This window comes from Neomonachus schauinslandi, chromosome 3 (genome assembly GCF_002201575.2).
Source record: "Neomonachus schauinslandi chromosome 3, ASM220157v2, whole genome shotgun sequence".
Lineage (NCBI taxonomy): Eukaryota > Metazoa > Chordata > Mammalia > Carnivora > Phocidae > Neomonachus > Neomonachus schauinslandi.
The window spans coordinates 89,943,315-89,961,049 of NC_058405.1; positions in this window are offsets into that span (position 1 = coordinate 89,943,315).

Below are 17,735 nucleotides of genomic sequence, written 5' to 3' on the forward strand. Positions count from 1 at the left end.
ATATACTGCCCTCTTAGGACTGCCTTTGCTGCATCCCAAAGATTTTGAACAGTTGTGTTTTCATTTTCATTGGTTTCCATGTATTTTTTTAATTCTTCTTTAATTTCCTGGTTGACCCATTCATTCTTCAGTAGGATGCTCTTTAGCCTCCATGTATTTGAGTTCTTTCTGACTTTCCTCGTGTGATTGAGTTCTACTTTCAAAGCATTGTGGTCTGAAAATAGGCAGGGAATGATCCCAATCTTTTGGTACCAGTTGAGACCTGATTTATGACCTAGGATGTGATCTATTCTGGAGAATGTTCCATGGGCACTAGAGAAGAATGTGTATTCCGTTGCTTTGGGGTGGAATGTTCTGAATATGTCTGTGAAGTCCATTTGGTCCAGTGTGTCATTTAAAGTCTTTATTTCCTTGTTGATCTTTTGCTTAGACGATCTGTCCATTTCAGTGAGGGGGGTGTTAAAATCCCCCACTATTATTGTATTGTTGTCGTTGTGTTTCTTTGCTTTTGTTATTAATTGCCTTATATAATTGGCTGCTCCCATGTTAGGGGCATAGATATTTACAATTGTTAGATCTTCTTGTTGGATAGATCCTTTAAGTAGGATATAATGTCCTTCCTCATCTCTTATTACAGTCTTTGGTTTAAAATCTAATTTGTCTGATATAAGGATTGCCAACCCAGCTTTCTTTTGATGTCCATTAGCATGGTAAATGGTTTTCCACCCCCTCACTTTCAATCTGGGGCTGTCTTTGGGTCTAAAATGAGTCTCTTGCAGACAGCATATCGATGGGTCTTGTTTTTTAATCCAATCTGATAGCCTGTGTCTTTTGATTGGGGCATTTAGCCCATTTACGTTCAGGGTAACTATTGAAAGATAGGAATTTAGTGCCATTGTATTGCCTGTAAGGTGACAGTTACCATATATTGTCTGTGTTCCTTTCTGGTCTATGTTGCTTTTAGGCTCTCTCTTTGCTTAGAGGACCCCTTTCAAGATTTCCTGTAGGGCTGGTTTTGTGTTTGCAAATTCCTTTAGTTTTTGTTTGTCCTGGAAGCTTTTTATCTCTCCTTCTATTTTCAATGACAGCCTAGCTGGATATAGTATTTTTGGCTCCATATTTTTCTCATTTAGTGCTCTGAATATATCCTGCCAGTCCTTTCTGGCCTGCCAGGTCTCTGTGGATAGGTCTGTTGCCAATCTAATGTTTCTACCCTTGTAGGTTACATATCTCTTCTCCCGAGCTGCTTTCAGGATTTTCTCTTTGTCTATGAGACTCGTAAGTTTTACTATTAGATGTCGGGGTGTTGACCTATTTTTATTGATTTTGAGAGGGGTTCTCTGTGCTTCCTGGATTTTGATGCCTGTTTCCTTCCCCAAATTAGGGAAGTTCTCTGCTATAATTTGCTCCATTATACCTTCTACCCCTCTCTCTCTTTCTTCTTCTTCTGGGATCCCAATTATTCTAATGTTGTTTCATCTTAGGGTATCGCTTATCTCTCGAATTCTGCCCTCATGATCCAGTAGTTGTTTATCTCTCTTTTTCTCAGCTTCTTTATTTTCCATCATTTCATCTTCTATATTACTGATTATCTCTTCTGCCTCATTTATTCTAGCAGTTAGCGCCCCCATTTTTGATTGCACCTCATTAATAGCCTTTTTGATTTCTACTTGGTTGGATTTTAGTTCTTTTACTTCTCCAGAAAGGGTTTCTCTAATAACTTCCATATTTTTTTCAAGCCCAGCTAGTATCTTTAAAGTGATGATTCTGAACTCTAGATCTGACATCATACTAATGTCCGTATTGAGTAGGTTCCTGGCAGTCGGTATTACCTCTTGTTCTTTTTGTTGAGGTGATTTTTTCCGTCTTGTCATTTTGTGCAGAGGAGAATAGATTAATGAGAGAACAAAATGCTAGCAGAGTAACAACGTCCCCAGAAAATATACTCTAAACAAATCAGAAAAGACCTGAAGCAGTGGGAAAAGAAAGGGAAAGAGAGAAAAAAAGAAAAAGAAAAAGATAAAGATAAAAACAAAAACAAAACAACAACAACAAAACAGAATGTGATCAAATATGATCAGGCTGGTATATAGATCAGTGCCACACACTAGATTTGGGGTGTATTTTGGTCTTTTAGAAGAAAGTGCCTCCCAAAATTTTAAAGAAAGAAAAACTTATATATGTACAAAAATAAGGGTTGATATGGTGAAGGGATGGAATATGACTGTAAAGATGGAAAGTATAAAAAATTTTATAAAAGGAATTGATAAGAAGTTGTTTGAAAAAAGAAAGAAGAGGATTTAAAAAAAGAAAAAAAAAGGAGAGAATGTGATCAGGCAGGGGAATAGAAAACACCATATACTAGAGATTTAGGGTATATTTTAATCTGTTAGAAGAAACTATCTCAAAATTTTAAAGAGAGAACAACTTATATATATAAGCCAAAAATATGGGTAACTACTATGAAGGGATAGAATATGACTCTAATAATGAAAAATAAAAATGTTTTTTTTTTTTAAAAAAGGGATTGATAAGATGTTGGTTGAAAAAGGGAAAAAGAAAAATTCAAAAAGAAAAAAAAAGAAAAAAAGACAGTTAAAAAAAATTAACTTTGAAAGACTAAAGAATCATGGTAAAAAAGCTATGAATTCTGTGTGCAGTATTCCCCTAGCGCTGGAGTTCTGCCGTTCTCATTGATCGGTAAACTTGGTCTTGGCTGGCTGTTCCCGCTGATCTTCTGGGGAGGGGCCTGTTGCCGTGGTTTCCAAATGTCTCTGCCGGAGGCAGAATTGGCCCGCCCTTGCCCCCTCCCGGCTAAGTAATCTGCTCGGGTTTGCTCTCCGGAGCTTTTGTTCCCTGCAAGCTTTCCGTACAGCTTTGGAGGCGGAGAGTGAAAATGGCGGCCTCCCAATCTCCGCCCCAGAGGAGCCGAGAACTCGGGGCCCCGCTCCTCAGTGAGCCCCCAGAGAAAAGCCGTCAGTCACTCCCGTCTCCTCGGTCTCCGGCCGCACTCTGTGCTCACCCGGCCTGTGACCGCGCGTTTCTATCTCTGGCACCCGACCCCGGGTGGAGTCTCCAAACCCAGCAGATCCCTGCGGTGCACTCCCCCGCGGCTCCTCCCAGGGGAGGAAGGTGAGTCTCCCCGGATCTGCCGCTTGTTGGGTCCCTGCTGGAGGAGCAGGGGCCCGACTGTGCCGCGGATCACGGTTTAGGGCAACCCCGAGCTGAGAGCGCGTGCCTGGGCTCCGCCTCTGCAGCCGGCTTCCCTGCTCCGATACCTGGGAGCTCTGCCACACTCAGGCACCCCTGGTCTTTCTGTGACCCCCAGGGTCCTGAGACCACACTGTCCCAGAGGGTTCCACCCCCCGCTTAGCCACCAGAGTGACGTCCCTCAGCGGAGCAGACTTTTAAAAGTTCTGATTTTGTGCTCTGTGGTTCTATCACTTGCCAGAAGCGGCCGACGGAGGCCCCTCCCCCGCCGTCTATCCTCCCGAATATCACCTCGGATTCACTTCTCCGCACGTCCTGCCTTCCAGAAAGTGGTCGCTTTTCTGATGAGAGAGTTGTTGCTCTTCTTTTCTTCGATCTCCTGTTGAGTTTGTAGGTGTTCAGAATGGTTTGATCCCTATCCAGCTGAATTCCTGAGAGGAGACGAAATCCAGGTCTCCTACTCCTCTGCCATCTTGCTCCACCCCTAGGTTTATGATATATTTTGAGTTAATTTTTCTTCATGGCGTAAGGAAGTGATCCAACTTCATTCTTTTGTATGTGAATAGTCAATAGACCCAGCACCATTTGTTGAAAAGATCAATGAATTTTCTTGATACCCTTGTCTTGTTTTTAAATACTGTGCAGTATATATGTATTTAATATCTCTTTTCTATTCTTCTTTCCTTTCTGTTACCTCTGCCTTACTTAGGACTAAGGCACAATGAGAACCAATAAGGTATACATTTAGATCTAGATATAGTGTGTGTGTGTATGTGTTTAATTTCATCTGTATATATCACCATGTTTTTTGTGTGGTGTCTAAATTCCTTATTCATGAAACAGACTGTTCTATAAAGATTTAAATGTTTAAAAAGAAAATCACCTGAAGAGCAGTTCTTCAGTTATCACAAACTGTGAGTCTGAGTTCTTAGAAACCACCTTTTTCATTGGTTCTTTAGGAAGCAAGTAAACGATGAGGAAAGATTGAGTGCCTGAATGAGGAAAGTGGTCCTACTGAGGGGAAAGAGAGAGGCTGGGACATGATAGTGAAATTGTATGGATCAAAGAAGAGTGAGGGTATGGCAAACTTTGATTTTCCTATATTTTGTTTTAGGGTTCAAATATTAGTCTTTTAAACAAGAAACAAGTAAATGAATCTTAATATTTCAGAAGGGCTATTTGGGAATTTTTAATATATATTTAATATATAGTCATAGTCTGTGACGTCATTTGTATAGAAACTACAGTGACATTTATGGAATATCTATTGTGTTCTCGGTATGCTACTTTCTTTTTTTACTTACAACCTTATACATGAGTATCACAGAGGAGTTAACTGATACTAAAAAGGTTAAGTAAAGTGTCCAGAGTCACAGACCTAGTAAATATTTGAACCGAGATTTCTTTTTTTTTTTTAAAGATTTTATTTATTTATTTGACAGAGAGAGACACAGCGAGAGAGGGAACACAAGCAGGGGGAGTGGCAGAGGGAGGAGCAGGCTTCCCGCTGAGCAGGGAGCTCGATGTGGGGCTCGATCCCATGACCCTGGGATCATGACCTGAGCCAAAGGCAGACGCTTAACGACTGAGCCACCCAGGAGCCCCTGAACCGAGATTTCATCCAAGCACTATCTTGCTCCAAAGCCCACATTCTTTTTTAGCCTTAGCACACATCAACGTGTTGACCCTATACTCATCCTATTGTTGTCAGAATCAATGCAAAAAAAAAAAAAAATGTTTAAAGAAGGAAGCCAGTGTGGGCCAAGGTAGTCAGGATGGGTCAGAAAGAGGTGACTCTTAAGCCAACCCTAACAAGGAAATACAGAGAGATGGTGGAGGTCTTCTACATAAAGAATATCATGGTATAAGAAAACAGTCATTTAGAACGTGCAGTCTGGGACTTATAAGAGATTACTTTTTTTGATTCATCACTTTGGGACAAATGTTCTTGCTTGATTGAATAGAAATGGTATTTTTTCTGCAGATACCTTTGAGCCATACTCTGAATGTAGAGATATTTCTTGTTGGAACCAGCTCTGCCAGCATGCTTGAATAAGCAGAATTATTCCTCTAAGCTATCTGAAATGGAGCTGAGATACCAATAAGCAAATCATAACACACAAGAATGGAAAAGACAAACATTTATTCCATCCAAATAGTGCTTACATTAATCTGATTAATTAAAGCATGAATGAAAACTATTTACTTGTGAAAGAGCATCATTAAATTAGCTCTTCACCCTAGGAGACACGCTGTGATTGTTGGCTCTCATTCTGTTTTTAGCCTCATTGCTTTCTTTTTTAAAAGCAGTGCCTTATACTACATTTTCTCGTATTTCCTACTAGTTGAAGCTGGTCCAGTGCATTGCCAGAGAAGAGATTTTCTTTGTTTCACTGATGACTAGACTCAAACAAAAGCAGGGTTTTTATATTGAAATTAATCATGAAATTTGTCATCAGATAAGCTTATGTGCACAACAAGGCAACTGCCCAAATGGAATCAACAGTATAAGGGTCATCTTATACCTTTTTGAAGATTTTTCTAGGGAGGTTTAAAATTTCCACTTGGATTCTATACAATCACTTTTTTCTAAAAATTTTTGTAAGCAGCAGGTTTATTTCCATTGCATTTACTATGGAGTTTCAGTGGATATAAATTGTTTTTATTGACTCTGTTCTGAAGAAGGACACTTCAGGATTCCTTGAAATATATAAGAAGCTTAAAAATCTAGTCAAAATTGCTTTCTACTCATTAGCCTTTTACTCAAATGATGCTGGTTTAGTTCTGGTTTTGACCTTGTAATATTTGTCTGGAATGGCCTTACTGAATATGTTAGTGGGACTTAAAATGATCCTCTGTGTTTATAAGTGGGTCTCCAATCTGTTCAAAAACTAGAAAGTGTTAATAATTTCAGAAATGCATAAATGAGGGTGCCTGGGTGGCTCAGATGGTTAAGCATCTGCCTTCGGCTCAGGTCATGATCCCGGGGTCCTGGGATCGAGTCCCGTATCGGTCTCCCTGCTCCTTGGGAGCCTGCTTCTCCCTCTGCCTCTCTCTCTCTCTCTCTCTGTCTCTCATGAATAAAGAAATAAAATCTTAAAAAAAAAAAAAAAGAAATGCATAAATGAAAGTAATAGGGCATAGAAAGTTACTTAAAAGTGAAATTGGCGGGCGCCTGGGTGGCTCAGTCGGTTGGGCGTCTGCCTTCGGCTCAGGTCATGATCCCGGGGTCCTGGGATCGAGTCCCGCATCGGGCTCCCTGCTCTGTGGGGAGCCTGCTTCTCCCTCTCCTCCCCGCTTGTGTGCTGTCTCTCACTATCTCTGTCTCTCTCTCAAATAAATAAAATCTAAAAAAAAAAAAGAAAGTGAAATTGGCTTAAAATAAAATTTAACTTGTAAATAATCGACTGCAACATTTAATGCCATAAAATTTATAATATTTGACTATAAAAAATTCATTTGTAAGAAAAGAAATATGCAGAGTAATAAATATAACTTAAGGTTATATTTAAATAAATATCAAATTTTGTTTAAAATTCAGATTGGATAGAAGGCAAGAGAGGAAAGTGCTTTAACTGGTAATTCCAAATGTAGATTATAATATTTTCCCAAATTTAGAAGAATTTGACCAAGTGATAACTTCATAGAACATATGCTCTGAAGGACTGGGCCAAAAAACAAAATAAGTTTAGGGTGGAGTGTTGTATCAATACACTAGTAGATAATACTTTTGTTATTTTTTTCACCTGAGAAACCTTTCTTGATTTTTCTCTTTGCTTCCAACCTCAAATTTGTTAGCTCTGTCATCTGCTATACTTGTCTGCATTATGAAATGTATCTCACTCTGTGCTAATCCTGGTTTCATTTTCCTTCTTACCTATTAGAAGGTAAACTACTTGATGCAGAGATTTTGCTTTTGTTTATCTTTGAATCCCTAACACCTAACACAGGGTCTGCTATTAGACATTTATCCCATTAAGTGAATCTACACAATGGTCTGCATGTACTCAGACATTTGGGATTGCCTTTATTTAAAGAGACAGGACAGTTTTGAATTTTTTTTGTCCTATCTTTTTAAATCCACATGACTAACACCTAGAGGTGCAAATGAGGTGGAGGAGAGCCCAGGAGCTATTTCTAGGAAGAAAGCATTTCTCTGATCCTTTGCTTCTGCCCACAGTGCTAATAACACTTTGTTCAGCACCCACACTGTCAATTTCATTCCAGCTGGGACTCTTCTGATTAGCAGTCTGCTCTTTGTGTTCCCAGAGACAGGCTAAAAGAAGGAGGGGCTGCAATGACAAAAAGTTAAATAAATATGATATTGCAGTATGACAGCATCTTACGTCAATATCAAAGGAGAAAAACAAAGAAGCTCAAAGGTTCTCTTGGGATTGTTATCCAGCACTGCCTACTTATAATTTAAATTGATTTTGTAGCAGTTTGTTCTTTCAGAAATAACTTCACAACTTTATTTGATTGAGGCTTGTAACAACCTTGTGAATTTGGGTGGTAGAGGGAGCTATAATACCATATCCAAGATAAGGGGGAAGGGAGTGATGAATCTGCTTTAGATGGTTGGCAGTGTCTGTACAGGTTCTGAGATTTACAAGATTAGTAGATTTCCAGACAGATGATGGAACAGAAAGAAGGTTCACAGTGGAGATAACAATATGAAGGAGGGGACGGAGACATGAAAGTGTATGCTGTGATTGGGAATATCCAGTAATATGAAAGCTAATGGCACATGGTAGAGGAGAGGAGATAAACCTGAAAAGGGAAAGCAAGCAGAAATCACATCACAAAGATTTTGCTTGCCATTCTAAGGGGCTGGGACTTCATCCCTTGACAGTAATGAGCCATGAATGATTTCTGGCAGGTAATCATAATTAGTTCTGTGCTTAGTAGAAATTATGTAAAAAGCACAATTGCTAATAATTGGAACAGAGACATGTAATATTTTTCTGCTTCAAAATTTTTGCTCTTTACGCTAGCGATCCAATTTCATATTTGTACCCAAAGTAAAGTGCTGTCACCAACCTGCCAACTGTAAATCTAACCTTCATCCCCTCTAAAGAAAGTATCTCTGAATGACAGTGAGTAGGACTCACAGTATTAGAGGGATAATCTCAGATACACTTTATATTAAAAATTAATAATTTAAAAAGGTACAGCATAAGGAATATAGTCAGTGGTGTAATAACATTTGTATAGTGACAGATGATAGCTACCACTTGTGGTGAGCGAGGCATAACATAAGAGACTTGTGAAATCACTATGTTGTACACCTGAAACTAATGTGACATTGTGTTATTAACTATACTTCAAATTAAAATAATCATTTGCATCTATGGGCCTATTATCATTACTAACAGATCAAATATAATATTTTTTATAATTAAAATACTGCATCTGATCAGATAGAAATGGTAGTAGAAGGAGCAAGACAAAAGAGCAATCAGAGTGAGATAGAGAGCCAGGAGAGAGACCTAAAATTATTAGCACATGGCAGAAAACCTGAGTTTTGTTGCTGTAACCACAACTGCCATTAAATTTGTCCCAACAGCAAAACTCCCACTCTTATATTTTAAGCCTTCTGTGCTGGTGCTCTGTTCTAAACTTATAAGGCTGTATGACTCCTAACTAACAAGTGTTAAAAATACTGACTGTAGTCTGTGGATAATATTTTAACGTGTGGGTAAAGTGTTTTTCTCCTTCAAAAAGTTCAATTGAAGAAAGCCTTTTATGTTTATTTCCAAGCACATATACAAATTTTGGAGCAGCGAGATAAGTTCTCTACTGCTGTTTTTATTTTTGTTGTTTCCCTTTTGGAATCTATGGATAGAAAGTGCTATATTAGGTTCTACATCATTAGTTTATTCCAGCAGAACTCTAGAAGTGAAGCTGGGGGATTGGAGTAGTGGTCTCCTTCAGTGGCCACTTTTTTGTTCTTTCAGTGGCAGGTGAGGTAGATAGGTTCCCACTTTTATAACTAGAGGAAATTGATAATGTTTCTGATGGTATGTTCTATAGAACACTACAATATAGAACACATAATATACATAGTGATTTAAATATCTTGAGAAATCCTTCAGTAAAAAAAGAATTTGTGTAATATTTTTAATCCAGCGTGGTAGACTGCTAGTTTTCCCCCAAAGTATGTTCTCTCCTTTTCCCATAGTAATTGAGATTAACCTGGGAACATGGCCACCCAACATCTTCACTTGAAATTAGGCATGGCAATGCAATTGAGTTCTCACCAGTTGATTGTAACTGAGTACATGTACAACTTCTGCATTATTTGCTTCGAAGGAAATTTCTTGTTCTCCACCTACTTTCTTCTACCCATGGGCTAGAATGTGGATATGAAAGTCAACTAGTCTCAACCATGAGGATGAGGACAGTTCCCTAGGAGAGAGAGCAGAACAGCAGAATGGTCCCTATGTATGAGCTTGCCTTTATAATCTAGGCTATTATGGGAGAGATAATTTTCTGTCCTTTTTGAGCCAGGGTATAACTTTGTTACCGTATCTCAGCTTATGCTATTATTATACTCAACATTCTTTAAACCATTTTTGACTCTAGAAACTACCTTCCCCCTTTGTGTAGAAAATCCATTAACATCTTGAAAAACTAAACTTTTAGGGAACACACTTTAGGCAATACTGGGCCATGCCAGAGGATTCTTTAATTCTGATTTGTTAATCAACTCCACATGCTTTGAGGCATACTTGCTCCATGATTTTCCTTACTATTCTTTATCACCTGGGTTGGCACTCCTATAATTGATGATTCAAGACTCAATTCCATCTTATCTAATGGCTCTTCAGAATCCTCCACTGGACCTGGCTAGGATATAAGGAATAAAAGAGATTATCAAGAATCACATGAAAGATTGAAGATCCATCCTGAAAGAGATGAGAATCACTCTTGCATGCATTGTCTTGATTATAAGTCACATAGTCCAATAAACTGCCAGGAAACTGAGAATTTGTAACTTAGTTGTATATTAAAGAGGAAGATGTAATGGTTTGGTGAACACAGAGCATTGTCTCTTCTACCCTAGAGTTTGAAAAATGTTAGAGATTTCCTTAATTCAACTCTTTCTAATTGCATTCTCTTTTAGAAATACATAAAATGCTTTCACACAAAGCAAGGCAAAGCAATGAAACCACTCTTACTGTAATTCCCATGAGAAAACTACATATCCTTTCCATAGGAGGGACTGTTTGGTTTACTGGAAAGAAAACTGGTTGGAAGATAAGGTGGTAGGGCTTCTAGTTCTCTCTCTTCACCTGCTATCTCACAAGCCACCTCCTTTTTCTGAGGTAAGGAGATATGAAATCAGTTTCCTGATTTGTAAAACAAGAGAGTATTTAGATACTTGCTTTGGTCACAGCATCTTGTTATTTAAAAGACAAAGTGGATCATAGGAGCCAGCTATTCCTACATCAGTGAGAAATCTTCAGTACAAAATCCATTTGACAACATTTCTAACAAGTGTTCAAACTCTGGTGGAACTCAAATTCCTTTCTGCAGAGTAGCTCTCTCCATTGTCATATAGCTATCATTAAGTTCTCTCCTACATTGAGCAAAGTAAAATGATAAAAGCAGATGGAACTTAAAGATTTTAGTGCCTTCTCTTTACCTGAGTTACTTGTGAATCTATTGATAGCTCCTTTGCACTCTTCACTATTTCAGTGGGTCATGCCACCTATAATTCATAAATGTTCGAATACTGTATGTCATCGTAATTGTTCAAATACTCTATCTCATCATTTGGTTCTTTCATCTGCAAGTGTTTGTTCCTCTTTTGGAAGAAACCACACCTCCAACAACTCTGCCCAACAATCCTGGAGAACATAAAAAGGCACTGCTAAATACTGGATATCCTCTGACAGCTTTATCCTCCTTATTTGTGGATTCATTTTGTATCCTAGCATCTTTTATTCTACTCACATTGTTCATGGTAATATGAATTTAATTTCTGTTATTAACATAGTTTACTATGATGTATCTGACAATTTTGCCCCTTCTTATTCCAGAGCCACATATGGAAACTTCTCCTTGCTCAGCCCCTGTTCTCCTTTTATCCAAAAAAGGGAGAGGTTAAATGTCCCCAGATCTGCAGACATTTTCCCCCAGGTCCTCTAAAGACCTCAACTGGTGGAAGGGTAAACATCAAAATGGAAATTTCAAGTCATCTCTGGCAGTATGCAGGACTCTGTGTACATGACCGCAAAGTGTGTGGACAAGGTTAAATGAGGCAATCACTCTGGGAGATCCTGATTTGATCAATGTATCTTGTCATTTCTAGGGCTTTGTAGTTACTAATGATGGATCACTGCTCATATTCCCAGTGTTTGTCGTACTTACTGATCTCAAGAAGGCAAAGATTTTCCTATCTAGAGTCTTCAGGGAGAACTGAAGACTTCCTCACCCAAAGATCTTGTTGACTTCTGCTCTGCAAGCTGGCTTAAAAGTAATTACGACTCCAACATGCCAGAAGGATATTACTCCTCCAGCAAAACTCTACACCATTTATATACCATTTATGTTTTTCTAGGTAACTGGTCCTGTTCAAATAGTAAGATCAATTAACCAATGAAATCTCCTTTGAAGCTGAGCACTTTCTTTTGAGATTATTTTCTTGAACTCGGAATCTATCACTAACTGATCCTAGCTGATCACAAGAGGAGTTATGACATTATACCTACACAGCTGTTGAGGACCTGACTGGCCTATTCAAGGGCCTCTATTCCCCTTCCCCTACCACTGTCCTTATATTATTTATCTTGGATAATACCATGCTGCTGGTGGTATTTCACTTATTCAAAGGAAACATTTAAACTACTACTCTGATTTCAATCCTCCTCTCTACTTTGACATCACTGTGACTGGCTATATTCCTAAAACAGTGTTTATCCATCCAGAGGCCTCCATTTCCAATTAATTTTTAGAACAAAGAAATACCTACTGGATCCAAATCCAAGGGAAAAACAAGCTGGCTCTCTACTGGTTTATTTGCATCATCCAATGATGGTGGATGCTGGAGGAACACTATTTGGTGCCCAGGTGGCAAAATTATTAATTCTGTGATATTTCCTTTCTAGGTGTTTCTTCCATTCCTGACATCCCTTATCTTCCATGAGTTAGTAGATTTGCCTGGCTCACGAAAGCACATCCCCAGTGAAGTGCAATATGATAGAGGTGACTTTAAGTAACTGGCAAGTCGATAAGAGCATGGGTTAAGGGAAATGTGTGCAGTGCCACCTCTTATCTCCAGAAACTTACCAGAGAGTATTTATTCTCACTGTAAGGTGAACCTGGAGACACTCAGAAATTTCTTTAGACTTTATCTTCCTTTCTCTGCTCCATTTACAAAACAGTTAACATCTTTCAGGCCCCATCCTCTAGGGTTTTATTTTGAGTTCATTTTTCTCATTTGCCATGCTACAATGTTCTTATGTGACTTAGGTCCCTATAACTTGCTGTGGTGCAATAAATCCAATAAGGGAAAGGGCTGCTTCTAGTGATTAAGGCTTCTCCTGACTCTCTTCCCTAGTTCAGCCTTCATACTTCATATAGGTGGGGAGCAGGACTGTCTGCCTCATGCAGCCTCCAGAATTCTAATCATCTCTGACTTCTCCATCCCATCTCATAATCCACTCTGGTGAGCTCCTCTAAAATTTGTTGTGCTGAATTAAGAGTATGGTTGTAGGGGCACCTGGATGGCTCAGTTGGTTAAGCTTTGGACTCTTGATTTTGGTTCAGGTCATGATCTCAGGTCATGAGATCAAGCCCCACATTGGGCTCAGTGCTGGACGTGGAGCCTGCCTGAGATTCTCTCTCTCCCTTGCCCTCTGCCCCTCCCCCCACCACTCATGTGCACTCTCACTCTCTCTAAAAAAAAAGTGTGGTTGTAGTTCTTTATCTTCTGTTATTTATCCCACAGAGGTGAATTTGTCAGGAAATAAAATTAGGAATTTACCAAATGCAGTTTTTAATCTAAATTTTTTAGCTGAGAATTACCATTATTAGTAATAATAATGATAAGCTTAGAAAAGTGAGGCTCTATGAAATGGCTGCCATAAGAACCATAAAAAAGGATTTGGAGTTTATGATCAGTCTTCTGCCTATCGGGGATTTTTGTAGACACCAAGTGACCATATTTTGTCATAGGATTCAGAGAGTATCAGTGTGTCTAAGTGGTGCGTCATATTGGTTGAATTTTTGACCAGGACAAAAGTGCCCCTCCTGAGTAGTGATGTCAGGATAACATGGTTGTACTTTTGTTATCCTCAGCAGGGAGCCACCAACCAGCATTCATGTATTTCTGGTGTCCGTAACAGGATCACATGAGACTTTTGCCATGTATGAGAACTTACTCAGTTGATCATGGAAAGCTGCTCTTTCTTTCAAAGAACTATATTCTGGGAAGAGAAGAATCTCTGGAAGAATTCCAGGGGTCCTATGCTTCTGTTCTTCACCACTCTGCCCTCTTCTCCCAGTCATTAATCTCTTGACAGTTTATTTACTTTAATCACTCTGGCTCCTTCTGTTTCTCTTTTTGCCTTCTCTTTCTGTCTTCCTGTATTAGTTTTTCAATCAGTTGCAAACCCATTATACATTCTAAAATGCAGTCAAGAGAAGCAAACCGGAAGATCATCCTTTTCCATCCTGCCCTTTTGGCTCACATAATTGGTGAGGACCTGGAGCTGAGAACAAAAAGCACATAAATTCCAAAGCTTATTAAAATATTTTGTTCAGTGTTTTTATCTCCTAAGTCTGAAGTAGAACTCAAATAGAACCTGAGGGCGGGGGCAGGAGGAGCTAGATGGTGGAGGAGTAGGAGACCTAAATTTCGTCTGGTCCCAGGAATTCAGCTAGATAGGGATCAAACCATTCTGAACACCAACGAACTCAACAGGAGATCGAAGAAAAGAATAGCAGCAACTCTGAACAGAAAAGCGACCACTTTCTGGAAGGTAGGACATGTGGAGAAGTGAATCCGAGGCGATACTCGGAAAGATAGACGGCGGGGGAGGGGGCCTCCATCAGCCGCTACTGGTAAGTGATAGAGAGCGGAGCGCCAAATCGGAACTTTTAGAAGTCTGCTCCGCTGAGGGACATCACTCCAGTGGCTAAGCAGGGGGTGGAACCCTCGCTGGGACAGTGTGGTCTCAGGACCCTCAGGGTCACAGAAAGACCAGGGGTGCCTGAGTGCGGCAGAGCTCCCAGGTATCAGAGTGGGGAAGCTGGCTGCAGAGACAGAGCTGAGGAGTGGGCTCTCAGCTCGGGGCACAGTAAACCGTGATCTGTGGCACAGTCGGGCCACTGCTCTTCCAGCAGGGACCCAACAAGCAGAAGATCGAGGGAGACTCCCCTTCCTCCCCTGGGAGGAGTGGTGCAGGAGCGCACCGCAGCAATCAGCTGGGTTTGGAGACTCCACACGGGGTCGTATGCCAGAGATAGAAACACTCCGTCACAGGCCGGGTGAGCATGGAGTGTGGCCGGAGACCCGGGAGATGGGAGTGATTGACTGCTTTTCTCTGGGGGCACACTAAGGAGTGGGGCCCCGAGTTCTCAGCTCCTCCGGAGCGGAGATTGGGAGGCCGCCATTTCACTCTCATCCTCCAAAGCTGTATGGAAAACTTGCAGGGAACAAAAGCTCCGGAGAGCAAACCCGAGCAGATTACTTAGCCAGGCCCCCGGCAAGGGCGGGGCAATTCTGCCTCCGGCAAAGATATTTGGGAACCACAGCAACAGGCCCCACCCCCAGAAGATCAGCAAGAACAGCCAGCCAAGACCAAGTTTACCCATCAATGAGAACGGCAGAACTCCAGCACTAGGGGAATACAGCACATAGAATTCATGGCTTTTTCCCCCCTGATTCTTTAGTCTTTCAAAGTTAATTTTTTTAATTTTCTTTTTTCTTTTTTTTTTCTTTTTCCCTTTTTCAACCAATATCTTATCAATCCCTTTTTTAAAAGTCTTTTTTATTTTTCATTTTTAGAGTCATATTCTATCCCTTCATAGTAGTTAACCTTATTTTTTGGTGTATATCTATCTATCTATCTATCTATCTATCTATCTATCTATCTATCTATCTATCTATCTATAAGTTCTCTCTTTAAAATTTTGGGATAGAGTTTCTTCTAACAGACCAAAATATACCCTAAATCTCTAGTGTTTGGCTTTGTTCTAGTCTCCTGCCTGATCACATTCTCTCCCCCCCCTTTTTTTTAATTCCTCTTTCTTTTTTCAACCAACTTCTTATCAATTCCTTTTATAAAATCTTTTATAATTTTCATCTTTACAGTCATATTCCATCCCTTCATCATATTTACCCTTATTTTTGTACATATGTAAGTTTTTCTTTCTTTAAAATTTTGGGAGGCACTTTCTTCTAACAGACCAAAATACGCCCAAAATCTAGTGTGTGGCACTGATCTATGCGCCAGCCTGATCATATTTGATCATATTCTTTTTTTTTTTAATCTTTTTCTTTTTCTTTTTTTTTTTCTTTCCCTTTCTTTTCCCCCAGTTTCAGGTCTCTTCTGATTTGTTTAGTGTATATTTTTCTGGGGTCATTGTTACCCTGTTAGCATTTTGTTCTCTCATTAATCTATTGTCCTCTGGACAGAATGACAAGATGGAAAAAAATCACCTCAAAAAAAAAAAAGAACAAGAGGTAGTACCGATGCCAGGGACCTAATCAATATGGACATTAGTAAGATGTAGGAACTAGAGTTCAGAATTACGATTTTAAAGATACTAGCTGGGCTTGAAAAAAGCATGGAAGATATTAGAGAAACCCTTTCTGGAGAAATAAAAGAACTAAAATCTAAACAAGTCGAAATCAAAAAGGCTATTAATGAGGTGCAATAAAAAATGGAGGCTCTAACTGCTAGGATAAATGAGGCAGAAGAGAGAATTAGTGATATAGAAGACCAAATGATGGATAATAAAGAAGCTGAGGAAAAGAGAGATAAACAACCACTGGATCATGAGGGCAGAATTCGAGAGATAAGTGATACCATAAAATGAAACAATATTAGAATGATTGGGATCCCAGAAGAAGAAGAAAGAGAGAGAGGGGCAGAAGGTATATTGGAGCAAATTATAGCAGAGAACTTCCCTAATTTGGGGAAGGAAACAGGCATCAAAATCCAGGAAGCACAGAGAACCCCCCTTCAAAATCAATAAAAATAGGTCAACACCCCGACATCTAATAGTAAAACTTACGAGTCTCAGAGATAAAGAGAAAATCCTGAAAGCAGCTCGGGAAAAGAGATATGTAACCTACGATGGTAGAAACATTAGATTGGCAATAAACCCATCCACAGAGACCTGGCAATCCAGAAAGGACTGGCAGGATATATTCAGAGCACTAAATGAGAAAAATATGCAGCCAAGAATACAATATCCAGCTAGGCTGTCATTGAAAATAGAAGGAGAGATAAAAAGCTTCCAGGACAAACAAACTAAAGGAATTTGCAAACATGAAACCAGCCCTACAAGAAATATTGGAAGGGGTCCTCTAAGCAAAGAGAAAGCCTAAAAGTAACATAGACCAGAAAGGAACACAGACAATATACAGTAAGAGTCACCTTAGAGGCAATACAATGGCACTAAGTTCATATCTTTCAATAGTTACCCTGAATGTAAATGGGCTAAATGCCCCAATCAAAAGACATAGGCTATCAGATTGGATTCAAAAACAAGACCCATTGATATGCTGTCTGCAAGAGACTCATTTCAGACCCAAAGACACCTCCAGATTGAAAGTGAGGGGGGTGGAAAGTGATTTACCATGTTATTGGACACCAAAAGAAAGCTGGGTTGGCAATCCTTATATCAGACAAATTAGATTTTAAACCAAAGACTATAATAAGAGATGAGGAAGGACACTATATCCTACTTAAAGGGTCTATCCAACAAGAAGATCTAACAATTGTAAATATCTATGCCCCTAACAGGGGAGCAGCCAATTATATAAGGCAATTAATAACAAAAGCAAAGAAACACATTGACAACAATACAATAATAGTAGGGGACTTTAACACCCCCCTCACTGAAATGGACAGATCATCTAAGCAAAAAATCAACAAGGAAATAAAGACTTTAAATGACACACTGGACCAAATGGACTTCACAAACATATTTAGAACATTCCATCCCAAAGCAACAGAATACACATTCTTCTCTAGTGCCCATGGAACATTCTCCAGAATAGATCACATCCTAGGTCACAAATCAGGTCTCAACCAGTACCAAAAGATTGGGATAATTCCCTGAATATTTTCAGACCACAGTGCTTTGAAAGTAGAACTCAATCACATGAGGAAAGTTGGAAAGAACTCAAATACATGGAGGCTAAAGAGCATCCTACTAAAGGATGAATGGGTCAACCAGGAAATTAAAGAAGAATTTAAAAAATTCATGGCAACAAATGAAAATTAAAACAGAACTATCCAAAATCTTTGGGATGCAGCAAAGGCAGTCCTAAGAGGGCAGTATAT